Source organism: Lontra canadensis, unplaced genomic scaffold (assembly GCF_010015895.1).
Source record: "Lontra canadensis isolate GAN:19392208 unplaced genomic scaffold, GSC_riverotter_1.0 scaffold2, whole genome shotgun sequence".
Taxonomy (NCBI): Eukaryota; Metazoa; Chordata; class Mammalia; order Carnivora; family Mustelidae; genus Lontra; species Lontra canadensis.
The window spans coordinates 54,690,915-54,704,453 of NW_022630996.1; the positions used below are offsets into that span (position 1 = coordinate 54,690,915).

At 37.7% G+C, this 13,539-nt stretch overlaps 1 protein-coding gene and 1 long non-coding RNA gene across 4 annotated transcripts in view; one reads left to right on the forward strand and one right to left on the reverse strand.

Annotated features, from left to right (window-relative positions):
- THSD7A (thrombospondin type 1 domain containing 7A) overlaps nt 1–13,539 on the forward strand; it is a 439,942-nt gene that overhangs the window by 258,826 nt on the left and 167,577 nt on the right. The window lies entirely within an intron of this gene.
- LOC116877416 lies at nt 125–12,323 on the reverse strand. Its single transcript, XR_004384645.1, has 3 exons — nt 12,245–12,323; nt 11,375–11,377; nt 125–150 (listed from the first exon to the last, which is right to left on the reverse strand). It is a non-coding gene; the product is annotated as an uncharacterized LOC116877416 (long non-coding RNA).

A 13,539-nucleotide genomic window follows, 5' to 3' on the forward strand; every position in this document is an offset into this window, starting at 1 on the left:
CAAGTATGCAGAGAGGCAGGCATAGAGAGAGAGAGGAGAAAGCAGGCTCCCCGCTGAGCAGAGAGCCCTATGTGGGCCTCGATCCCAGGACCCTGAGATCATGACCTGAGCCGAAGGCAGAGGCTTAACCCACTGAGCCACCCAGGCGCCCTGGGTGAATTATTTTTCTGAAAAGTATATATCCTCAGAATGTAGTTTAAGTATCACCTGGATGCTTTAAGAAAATGCAAAAATTCCCAGATGTTATCCACTGAGATTGTGATTCCGTTAAGTCTGGAATGGGTTTAGGAATCTCTGTCTTTTTTATAAACACCATTGTGATTATAATCAGGAGTTGATTTTACCACAAAGCGCTTGAGAACGCTTTATTTAGAAGCCTTCCCAAAACTGTGGGAGAGACTGGGACAGGCGTAGGGAAGTTCCAGGTTTTCTAAGGCTCAAAGCTTATACAATTTAAGGGACACTTATTATTGTTGTTGTTGTTGTTGTTGTTATTTTTAAAAGCAGAATTCCAAATACAAAATCACTAAGATCTCTGCCAGAGTCTTCTCAGAAAGGGACTGTGCATGAGAAGAACCCCAAACCTTAAGCTTCTGGGGCTTCTCCATAAATCTGTCCCAAATCCTAAGATAGATTTTTGGTCTTTAAAAAAGAAAAATCCAAAAAAAAGAAAAATCCAAAAAAAAGAAAAATCCAAAAATCCAAAGAGAATCACTGCCTTAAGATGACACACAGAAACCAAGGCATGCATGTTCAGAAAACAGGTTTTCCACAGTTCTGGAGGTCAGCCTGGGGAGGATGGGATGTCTGGGAGAAGTCACTGTATGCCTCAGAAGGGAAATAGAACTTGGAATTCTAAGAGAAGTAGAACTTTGAATTCTAACACCGGTCTTATTTTCACTCATCAAGCCTAGTTTTAGCTTCCTGAGCGGCAAATCTTTAGAAAACCACTAAACCTTGCTAGTTGTTAAGCTAGGAAATTGGAGAAGAAGAACACGTAATGCTCCCAGATACTGTTTCATCTTCCTTCATACCTGTAACTCCAGATGGAACGAAGCCATGGCTGTTCGTGAAGGACCTTCCATTAATGAAAGAAAGATGGTGGATAAAATGTCACGTAACCTGACACTGTCAAGTGACTGTAGTACATGTGCTTTTTGTAACCCTTAAGCACTTATTTCTCTGAGTCCACTGTAGATGAATGATAGCACAGAAGGAATTTTGAAATGCGCACTCAGGGATGCGCGCTGGTGAATGAATAGCATTTTTTTGTTTGTTTCAGAAGCACAGTCCTGCTCTCTAAGAATGTAAAAGAAATGGTTTGTGGCTGACTGTTCCCTGCCTTGCTGATGATTGCTCAATAGGGAGTAGCTACTCTCACCAATGTTAACAGAGGAGTACAAACTACATTGTGGAACTCATTAATATTTATTCCTTCTAAAAGCAATGGGCAATAAAAAGGGAAATAAACCAGGGAGAATAGCAGTGGGAAAAGGAAGCCATGACAACAGATTCATCTTGGAAAGGTTTCACCATTTATTGCCCACAAAAATACACTCAAAATACACGCTCCTTATTGTTATATTATTAAACTAAAATCCACTAAGAATACCTCTTATGGGGTGAAGTCATTTATGAAAAAAAATTGTATACTGAACATAATTCAGGAATTCACAGTAGCCATCCATATTCTTAAAATTATATGCATTTGATGTACTTCTTTACAATTTCATATTTTTTATGTTCAACAAAGCTACATGTGCTCAGTGTTAAGAGTCTGAGCTCTATGTGCCAATACACAAGGACTTTCTTGAAGCTAAGGATTACCTATCAGTTGCAACAGAGACATTGGGATCTCTGTCTTTTTTTCTTAATACTTCTCTACTCTCTGCAGTAAAAGCCTTTCAGCCATTGTCGCCAAACTATCCAAGTATCTCCTCCTATTTCAAATCATCTTTTTCACACTATAAGGCCTCAGTGATCTCTCTTCACCCAAAGCCGAAAGCCCTCTCATACTATATTACACAATTTACCACTTGATTACATAGAATTCTATTATTTTACAATTCTCTCATGAATATTTATGCCAGCCTCCCAATATTTCAAGCTTCCAAGGAGGGCGCTGTGTTTTCCCCTCCTAAATGTTAACAATAATATCCACCACTCTTCTCAGAGGTCTGGGTACATTTGCTGATTGTGTCACTTAGAAAAATTTTAAGACCAAGGAAACCCTTCAGTCAGAGGATTTTGACTTGTTGGGCATCTGATTCATCAAGTTTCATTTTAGATTCATCTCTGTGTCTCACCAACTTCTTTTCCTCCTTTGTTTTCCTGTCCTCTGCGGAGGCCCAATGAGAACATATGTAAAACACATCCTAGCATAAGGCCTTGCACTTACTACTTGCCAAAATGAATATTCATTGCTTTTGTTTTTTATCTTTACTTTTCTGGTTAATTTGAGAAAAAGGGAGGGATATTTTAAATAGTTTTCTTTAAACATTTTATATGTAGTAAAGACTTAATAGCATACCAGCCTTGGTAGCTGAGAAACATAAGAGGATGTATAATTCATGGAGTCTCTTTATGATATGTCCCAAGGTCCTGCTGCATACTTACCTTATATATGAAATTGTTCCTTTCTTGGAAAGTGTAGACTTTATTTATATTAGTCCAAACTAAAAAGATATATAACTAATTTTCCTGCTAGAGTTATGAGAGGCAGATTAATTACAGCTTCCTTTACTTTGTGACCGCGAATCCCTGAGAAGTTTAACCCACACTCTGTGGCTCAAGGATTCTGAAGGAAATGCTCACAGGCCTCCTGGGATTGTTTGGTGCTCTACAAAGAACACTTTCACCATTGCTCAACCTGAGAAGGCCACTCTGGTCCGTCTGCCCCTTACATTACATAGGATTCCTAGGTATCTAAAACCACATTGATCAGGCAGCATTATGCCTTGGAGTACTTAACTCTTCTTGTCTAAATAATAATAATAATAATATGGAGATGAAGAAAAAAGAATTTTTAGAAAAGTAATTGTTTTACATGTTCTCAGCCAGGTCTGATTAGAAAGGCTTGGATCAATTAAGTACCTACTTCCTGAGAAATTTCTAGAAGTATTTTGAAATAAAATCCTGTTTTTCACTAGGAAAGCTGTTGATCCATTTCTCACTGTCTTCCAAAAATATATCCACAGCAAAGGGGTAAGAAAAAGAACTAGCATGTTGTGATAGAAAATATCTTTCCATTAATACATGACTAAGTGGATAATCGGAGAATAATTTTCCTAGACAAACAAAGGTAGTAATAGTGGATGGATTCAAAGCCATTTTGCTTGTTTGGTTGGTTGGTTGGTTTTGTTATTTTGTTCTTTCTAAACTGCAGTAACAGTTCTCTGCCCTTTGAATTTGCTTCAGAGTAAATGGCTGGATACAATCACTGTCCATAACTTTATCAAAATCACAGAAGTAAGCGGATTGTATTATCTGATATTATCTCTATTACAAAAATAAATAAACTGCCATAGAGACCTGCCTCCAATAACGGAAAAATTGAAGGAAAACTAAACATAATTTAAGCCTTTTTAGAATTCATCTCAGAGTTTATTCCTGAGATGATTCTGTAAGGTCAATGCAGATTCCCGTCAATGATTATTTGAACCAGTATTCTATTGAATCATATGAAATTGTTATCTCTGTAGGTCAAGATCTGTAGTCTAGTGGCAATTTCATAGGACTCACCTGAATAAGTGCCCTTATGGTTTTGTATCATCACCTGGTGTGATCTCCTCTTTGTCCCAGTCTTTCCATTGTCAGAATCAAGCTTGCAGCTACTGGCTATGAATTATAGTCAATGTTTTCACATGAACAGTATGCATTTGTGCTGTATGCAGTATGCTTTAGAGAGAGTAATGATTCTCTTCTATAAATATATGTAGATTTCCCCATAGTAGATATTCTTTATGGGAAAATAACTCATATTGATGGTTTGGGAGTGACTTGAATTTATCAAGTAGCTTTTATTCTGTGCATAGTTAGAAAAGAATTTCCTGCATTCAGTGGTGTTATTTTTAATACTTACCTATGCCCCAGTGTTGTTTTATGTAAGTACATAACAGTAAAAGGAGATAAAGTGATTTTAGGGATAAATTGTTGAGTAATGTGGGGCAAAAGAAAAATACTAATAGGTGAATGCCAGTAACAAATGTAATAAAGAAGATGTACAAAATACGTACCATAAGATCCTGTGATTCTCTTAAAGTAAGACCACAAGTTTTGGCTCTAAGCTTATAGTAGCCGATGCAAAGAGGAATGCTATGTTAATAGTGAAATTCACAGTGTTCATTGAACAATAGAAAGCATTTGCAAAGGAAAAGCACAATTTCTGGGTTAGAAAGAAAATTCACGTAGGCCTTCATAAAGAAGACACTAACTATATTAAATGATATCCTCATTAACATTTTTAAAAGAAACACCACAATGAGTTTTATTTATTTTCTTTTTAAAAAGATTTTATTTATTTGACAGAGAGAGACAGAGCAAGAGAGGGAACACAAGCAGGGGGAGTAGGAGAAGGAGAAGCAGGCTTCCCACTGAGCAGGAACCCCCAATACAGGACTCGATCCCAGGACCCTGCGATCATGACTTGAGCTGAAGGCAGATGCTTAATGACTGAGCCATCCAGGCACCCCCCACAATGAGTTTTATACTGAAGCTTTTTCTTAAAGCAGTTTTCCTCAATGTAGGCCATTACCTTAAATATGGAAGTTAATTCAGGAAAGGGAAATCAGTGTGGGTTGTGTAATGTACAGATTTATAGGTCTCTGCTAAGCGAGATAACACAGGTACAGAGTTGAGAATATCTAAATGAAAGGATGTACAGCTATTCCCTCGGGCAACCCTTCTTAGAGCTTTGATAGATACTGGGAAGCAGAGAGTTCCCTTATATCCCCTGACACAAGGATCTGGAGTACTGCTATTCTGGTTTCTGTTTAGGTGCAGTTAAATGCAGAGACACATTTTCCAGTCATCATCTAGGTGAGGATAGGATTAGCGTCCTTAAAGGAAAATTGAAAGGCTTGACAAAGACCTAAACTTGAATAAAATATTACGCCACTTCAAAAAGAAGGATGAATCCACACTTAAACTAGATGCAGGGCAAAGAAAAACTTTAGGCACAGATAAAGAAAAATCAAAGGTCATAAATCTATTCCATAGCTCCTAAGCCATAGCAAAACTCTGAAACACATGCAAGTGAGACTACCCTCAACAATAATTCCATCTCTTAGAAGAAGTAATTTACCTTTCCAATATCTTCTTTAAGATAAAATGACTCCCAAGAATAAATCTGTGGAGTTAAATGAGTTAACTTGCAGTAATAATGATAATATCGTATAAAAATTATGTGAGGCATTGTTCTCTTTTATATTTATTTGCTTATTAGACCCTCACCACAAGTCTTTGAAGTAAGTACTGTATTTATATAATGTTGAGGTACAGAGAAATTAAATGATTTTATCAAGACATTTAGCTAGTAAATATCATAATGAGGATCGTGGATCAAAATGTCTGGCTCCTAAACTTGTGATCTTAACTAGTTGTGCCATTGAGTTAGGGTTATTAATTGTAAGCCAGTTACCAGTTTAATGTTGGACAAAAAGTGAACTCCTCTCCAAGTGATGCTGGTTTTAGAATGTGTGCCTTCTTTTAAATAGCAGTTAGGTCTCAGAGCCAATGGCCTATTAAGGTTATTCTTATTTAATGATAATAAAACTACACATGTATGAAAATGCCTGTGTTTCAATTTTATATGGCAGAAAATCACTCATCCATTAGACCAGTATTTACTGAGTGCTTTCTATGTGTAAGCACTGTTTAAATGCTAAAAAATTGAGAAGTGACTAACACAAAGTTCCTTCTGTCACAGAGTTTTCATTTTATGGAAAGAGAGTATAAGCAAAGAAATTAAATAAATAAGAAATTATCAGGCAGCAATAAGTATCATGCAGAGGACTAAAATAGGGTGATGTGAGAGAAAGAGACTGGAGAGTGATATTATTTGGAACTCCAGGGTATTTACCTCCCCAAATTTGTATATCTAGCCCAAAATTCTCCTCTGAGGAGCAAACTCATATATTCATCTTTCTCTTTGACATCTTGAATCATAACACTCAGATATGCTTATCTCCCCTGCGCACACTCTTGTAATGGCAAAATAAATAAAAGTTTGAGAACAACATCAGAGTGCATATATCTAAATCTTTGAAGCTAAATAGTTGAAGCTGCATGATCTTTTGAATAGATGTGTTAAATAAATCCCTTAAAACTACTTAGGGGAAAAAATATCACTCACAAAATAGGCAATATATAATAAATGTTCACTGAATAAATGAATAAATGGACTCAGTAATGACCCCCAAGAGCTGATACATATGATTACCAACTACTGTTGCTCTAGGAAAATTTCTTCTTCTAATAGCCAGAGATGAGAATTCTAAGTCCTGTATTTAGAAACTCATCACAAAACCTGTAAGTAATCAGCCTAAGTAAATACTTTAAATCTTCAGAAAACCAAACATGTTAGGCTTTTGCTTCCAGCCATAATCAAGTAGCTGGAACTCTCTCAATAAGAAAAACTATACAGTTGAACAAAATATGCAAAGAAACTATTTTTAGACATGAAACAGCAAGCAGTAGTAGACTGTGATCACACTTGTGAGGTAATCAATCACCCTGGTCTTCTGCTGGAGGCTCTTTCCTGACACAGAGAAGGAAAAATGAAAAGCAAGCATGGTATAAAGACTTGCTGAACCAAGGAATCCAACATCTAATTTCTGGACTGCTGAAGGGGCTGGAAATTTCAGGGCAGGGTAGAGAGAAGGGGATTCTGCATCGGAGGGAGTTGGGCAGAGTCCGGGAGGCTGTGCGGGGTACATTATAGGCCCTTGGCCCCGGGCTAGGCTGTGCATCTGCAGAATTACACTCTAAAAATGTAGCAGAAGACCTGTGCTGCAAGGCAGGGGCTGAAAGATGATAGTATAGCTAGTGCCATTCTGGGAGATGTCAGAGTTCCAGCCCCACCAGGGTGAAGAATTTTCACTAAGAACCTTGAGCCCTAAAAGACCATGGCTTCAGAGTAAGGATCACACTATTACAACTAAGCTCAAATCTGAACCAGACAAGCTTTAATCCAAATGAAACCAAACCTGTAAGCATCAAGAGGACTTTTTTTTTTATCAATTTAACTGTATGACAGAACAAAACTTATAAAGGAAGATGTAAAATAGAAAAAAATAGAAAGGAAGATGACATAATCCAGACTCTACAACATTCATGAAGTCCAGTAATTAAAAACTTATCTCATGTGCAAAAAAATACAATAAAGAGAACAGATAAAGAAAATACAAAAATAAAGAAATAAAAGAAAAGAAAAAAGCAGTCAATAGAAAAATATCTTAAGATGACCCAGATGTTAGAATTAGCAAGCAAGGACTGTTAAAAAAAAAAAAAAAAAACTATTATACACACATAGAAAGATTTAAAGGATAAGACTATCTTGGAACATGAACAGATGGAAGTTTGAGGAGATAGACATTATAAAAATATAGAACTTCAAGAATATAAAAAAAATCTATCATAAAAAATCTACTGACTTGGCTTAACAGTTGGATATTGCGAAAGAAAGGCCACGAACTTGAAGACATTACTAGAAGTTACCAAATCTGAAGAACAAAAAGGAAGGAGACTAAAAGGTGGAAAAGGCGAACAAACTCAGTGACTGGTGAAACAATATTAAGGTATTAATGATATTAGAAGAGAGAGTCTAATCTAACAGAAAACCTATTTGAAGAAATAATGACCAAAAATGTCTTAAATTTACTAAAAAGGAAACCAACAAGTTACAGATTTAAGAAGCTCAGCAAACCCCAAGCAGGATAAATACAAAGAAAAAACAAAAATACATTAGGTCAAATTGTTGTAAATTAAGATGGACCATTTTTAAAGCAGCAAAAGGAAAAAACACATGATGCATACATGTGAATAAAGATAACAGATTGGTGTTAAAATCTCATCGGAGACAATGATTAGGGATTAAAACAAACATGTATTTGCTGGAAAACAACTGTCAGATTTCTATAGCTGGTTTATATATATGTCAAACCCAGGCATGACAAACTAACATCTTCAGAAGAATAAAAGCTGAGAGAATTGATTACCAAGTACTTTAGAGTATAGGTTGGGAAGATAGAATGCCTGAGGCCTGTGATACTGAACAGATTATCTAAACTCTTTGTGAACCTGTTCCCTTCTCTATAAAATGGAAATAACAAAACTTTTCAAAATTTTAAATGAAAGAATCCATGTACCGTTAGAACCATGCATATTAAGGTCTCAATCAATATGATCTAAAATATTAAATAAGGCCTGTGACTTAGAAGAAATTTTTCTTCATCAAGAAGTGTGCAATTCAATAATAGTTCTGTGAGGGAAAAACATTCCCACAGTTGTAGCTTAGTCCTTGGGAACTGAGTGAGGGCTTTCAGGCCCAGTTCTTTACCTTCCTCCAGAATTACATCCCAGTTTCCATTTGGGTGATAAGGATCTGTGGAGCCTCCACCATTTCCTCAGGTCCAAAGAGCTTTATCCAGTAAAACCAAAGACAAGCTTCTTCCCTTTCTTATATTTGTGTTCTCAGATCTGTTTGATGCCCACCGATCTCATATCAGTCTTCACAAATCAGTGTGGTTTCCCAGCTGAAACTCAGCTGAGCCCATAGCGAAACTCTCCTCTGACCAGAAAAGGGAACTGAGGAAAACCTCAGCCAAGAGGGTCCTTCGATGAATCTGTCAGGAACAGAGAAATTATCTGGACTTGAGAACACGAGAATCAAGCTAAATACGTGTGAGACCAGATATCTAGTTTTGGATCTGCTCCCAAATATCTTCTCAAAAGTTCTTTTCAGGTTGTATGCCACCTGGTCTCTCGTCACAAGGTGAAGCTGGAAGCTTAAAACCCTCCCCCATTCCTTTGCCGAAATGTCTCTCCTTGCTGAGGTTGTAATACTGACATGTTTTTCCTCTGCATTCAGTGATTCTCCGTGTCAGACTCAGTGAATTTTAAAACAAGTAGCTCTCTGTGTAAACTCTGAGTGATGCGTAGTGTGAAAAAACCGCCCATTTCATTTTCTGACAACACTCAGAGATGCTCTGGGAATATACAGAAAGTCAGCAAAGTGAAAGAAGACCTTACCCCACGCACATTGCTGTAGGTTCTCTCGTATTTGCTGTCCAGAGGAAATAAGTCTGAAATCTATGAGAACAAGAAACTTAAAAATAATAGTAGGAGAGATTAGGAGTAGAGTTTTTAAATTGCAAGAAAAGATTTAGAGAAGAAGTAATGAAGTAATAAATATGATACTTAAAATTCCATTAAAATAAAAAATGAAAATGAAAAAGAATAAAATGAATAAGATTTGGGGTGACTGAAGTAGGCTAGAAGTCGGCAAAAACATAAATGTAAAAGACATAAAGCTGAGATTAAAAAGTTGAAGCCTGTGAGATGAAATGTAAAAAGGGCTCATTAATAACTAATAAAAATTCAGCTCGAAATGAATTAAAGACTTTAATGTTAAGACCTGAAACCATAAAACTCCCAGAGGAAAACAGAGGGGGTAACTCCTTGAAATGAATCTTAGTGATGATTTTTGGGATTTAGCACTAAAGCAGAGGCAACAAAAGCAAAAGTAAATGAGTGGGACTACATCAAACTAGGACACTTCTGTGCAGCAGAAGAAACCCTCAGCAAACTGAAAAGGCAGCTTATAGAATGGGAGAGGATATTTGCAAACCACACATTTGGTAAGAGGTTAATATCTAAAATATACAAGCCAACCTGGTTTAAGAATCTTTCCCAGTCAGTGCCCCCCTCTGATTCTTCCACAGTTCAACCCTTTTCCCTAAGACACAGTTTTATCAGCCCACAAAAGTGAGTTGGGAAGATCACCAGTATCAAACCCCTAGAGAGATTTCCTAGTGAGGTTTGAGATCTACAATGGCAGATGTTTTTGAATCTCCAGTATCATTCTTCCAAGCAGTTTTATTCAAAAATGAATATAATGTATGCTTGGGGAAACATACCCAAACTCAGTTTATATACTGCCATAAGTAAAAATGTGGATTTAGGCTTAGAAAAATGTCTAGGAAGAAATAGGTCACCAGTAGTAAAAATAAAATACCACCGGAGAAATAATTCTTGATATTCTTATGGCCAAAAGCAATAGCAAGCAATTCTTCACCAAAGTGTACAGCTGTGTTCTGGAAAAAGCATAACATTTTCTAAAAAAGTGAGCATTTAGTGCCATGGTGCTATGGCATTTTGTGATTAACTTCAGCTCTAATCCTGCATAGTTATGTTTCTAGAAGGGTGGTACCAGCATTACTTCCATTAGAATCACTGAAGTGCCTGTTGAAAATGTATATTCCTAGGTTATTCCTGCGTTGCAGTCCAAATGTAGTGAATTAGATTATCTGGGGATGGTATCCAAGAGTCTGCTTCCTGAAAACAACCCTTGTCAAAAACAAAACCAAACCTTGTTATCATCTCCCATCCCTACCAGTAATTGCTGCATGCCCTGAAAATCAGAAAGTCGCTGTCATAAAGTTAAGCATGGATCATAAAAATCATTATTCCTGTTCCACCAACTGAGAAACTAGTAACTTTGTCACATTCCAGAAAGCTCTAAGGGTACATTGTTGACATTTTCAAACAGATGATGTTGCAACTCATTCATGTTTGACCTTTTATGTTTGTTTTTTGAGAAACACATGCTAAACTTTTAAAAATCCTAGAAATGTTACAGCTATTTTTTTCAAGGAGTCTTAACATTGACTTCATTTGTCTTACCATGAGTGAGGTGAACAGTAGCAGTCCTCATGCTATAGCCTAAAGGGAGAGACCCTAGAAGAGGGAGAAACTTTGTTGTTGAAATGTCAAAGCAGACATTTAGTCCACACCTGCTGATTCAGCTGGCAGCTGCAGGAATGGGTAGATTAATTGGAGATGGAGTGGATTGGGGCAAGAACTGGAGGTGCAGGGGGAAGGAAGGGAGGGGATTTCTGTCCATGAAAATGTAGAGAGCACAGGGCCCTGATCTTCTAAGTAAACAGTACGAGAGAATAGAGTGATCACAGTTTAAGTGGTCAAGAACAAGGAGAAACAATGCAGTGAAAACCCAGGGCTGGACATTGGTTGCTTTGCCCAAAATCTTTGGGGTCATTTCTGGTTCTTCTCTCTTTCATTCTCAAGACTGACTTGTCAGGAGAGTCTTCTGGCTCTCCCTTCAATATTTATCTGACCGCTTCATCTCCATTTCCACCCCCTGGTCCAGACCATGATCTCTTGCCTGAATTATTGCAATAGCTTCCTGATAGATATCCCTGTGTCCCATGTCGCTCCCACAGTTGATTCTGCACACAGAAGCAGAGTAGTCTCTTAAATCTTAAATCAGCCTTATCATTCTTTTGTTCAAAGCCCTGTCTCAGGGCGCCTGGGTGGCTCAGTGGGTTAAGGCCTCTGCCTTTGGCTCAGGTCATGATCTCAGGGTCCTGGGATCGAGCCCCACATCAGGCTCTCTGCTCAGCAGGGAGCCTGCTTCCTCCTTTCTCTCTCTCTGCCTGCCTCTCTGCCTACTTGTGATCTCTGTCTGTCAAATAAATAAATAAAATCTTAAAAAAAAAAAAAAAAAGCCCTGCCTCGATGCTGCAGTTCACTCCTGATAAAAGTCAGTCTCCCTGCCCTATTTCTTGTTTGCCAGACCCCATCTTTGACTCCTCTGCCTCTTGTTCCTTTCACTCCAGTCACACCCACTTCCTTTGCTGTCCTTGAATCCTTCCACAGACATTTGCTTGGCTAGCTCCATGCCCTCCTTTCAACCTTGTCTCAAATATTTCTCTCTCGAAGAGGCTAAATGGGACTTTTCCATTTAAAATTGCATCACACCTCTTACACACATACTCCCAGAGCCCTGCTCTTCTTTTTTCTTTTTTCATAGCACTTTATTATTTTTTAAAGATTTTATTTATGTATTTATTTGAGAAAGAGAGCATGAGCAGTGGGGGAGGGGCAAAGGGAGAGGGCGAAGCTCCCTCCCTGCTGAGCAGGGAACCCAATTTGGGGCTTGATTCCAGGACCCTGAGATCATGATCTGAGCCGAAGGCAGATGCCTAACTGACTGGGCCACTCAGACACCCCTCTTTTTTCATAGCACTTTTTGCCTTATACATACTTTGTCAGTTATTAGTTATTAAGCTTCCAGTTCGTGTTCTGCTTCCCCACTCCCTTTATGAGAATGCCAACTGTAGGAAAGCAAACACCTTTGTCTTTTTTGTTGTCTACTATATCCTAAGCCCCCAGATTTAGAGTATGTGCCTGGTGTATAGTAGATGTTCAATTAACATTTGTTGGGTAAATTAATTAAGTAAATATTCATGAAGTATACCTGATTCTGAAATTGTGGAGGGAGAAATTGAAAAATAATTATAAAGGACTGAATAGAGAACATAACTAGAATTAGAATCAAATCTGAGACAGGCAAAAATAACTGGATGGGCCAGAAAATCTGAGTGGGCCTAGAACCAAGTAACTCATTACTACAATAGCTCATTTGTAGGGATAAGTAGTTATGATGTTAAGATTCAAAGCTATCCACACATTGTGCTTTTAGCCATTGCCTCTGTGTTCCAGATTATATTTTATTTTTTAACTCTAAGACATTAGAAGAAAAAGCCATAAAACCTCTCCAAATCTTTCAGGAAGTTCATCTTCTGTCCACACAATGATCAGGAAATAGGATTCTATACCTAGAGTTCTATCAATGGAGATTTTGAGAAAATAATGGAAAATTTCAGGAAAAAACAGAAAATCTCCACAATCCTCTGTGAAGAAACTTGAATGAGTACGAGTTTAACATGGATTTTTTTTCCCCTAGAAGAACAAGGAAGAGTTGATTAAAATATGTCAGTGAATTATGGTCACACACGGACTACACTTAAGTCATTATTCACGGATCATTTCTTTCTTCAGTATCCCATCAAGCTTGGTGTTATGCACTGAACTGTGTCCCACCTCTCCCAGATCACATGTTGAAGCCCTAATCATCAATGTGACATTTTTTGGAGATCCCTTTAAAGAGGTAATTAAGGTTAAGTGAAATCAAAAGAGTGGGACCTGACTCCACTGGGACTAGTGTCCTGCAGGTAGTGGAAGACACACCAGAGATGTGTGCACCCAAAGAAAGGGCCAGGTGAAGACACAGAGACTAGGCAGTTGTCTGTAATTCTTGCCAGACCTCTACTCTGGCAATACCTTGATCTTCGACGCCAAGCCTCCAGCATTGTGAGAATATAAGTTTCTGCTATTTAAGCCACCTAGGCTGTGGTATTTTGTTATGACAGCCCTAGCTGACTAATACACTTGATCCTCAGAATAATATTTATAGCAAGTATGTGGAGCTGGTTGTAGACTTGTTGATTTGATATTTTG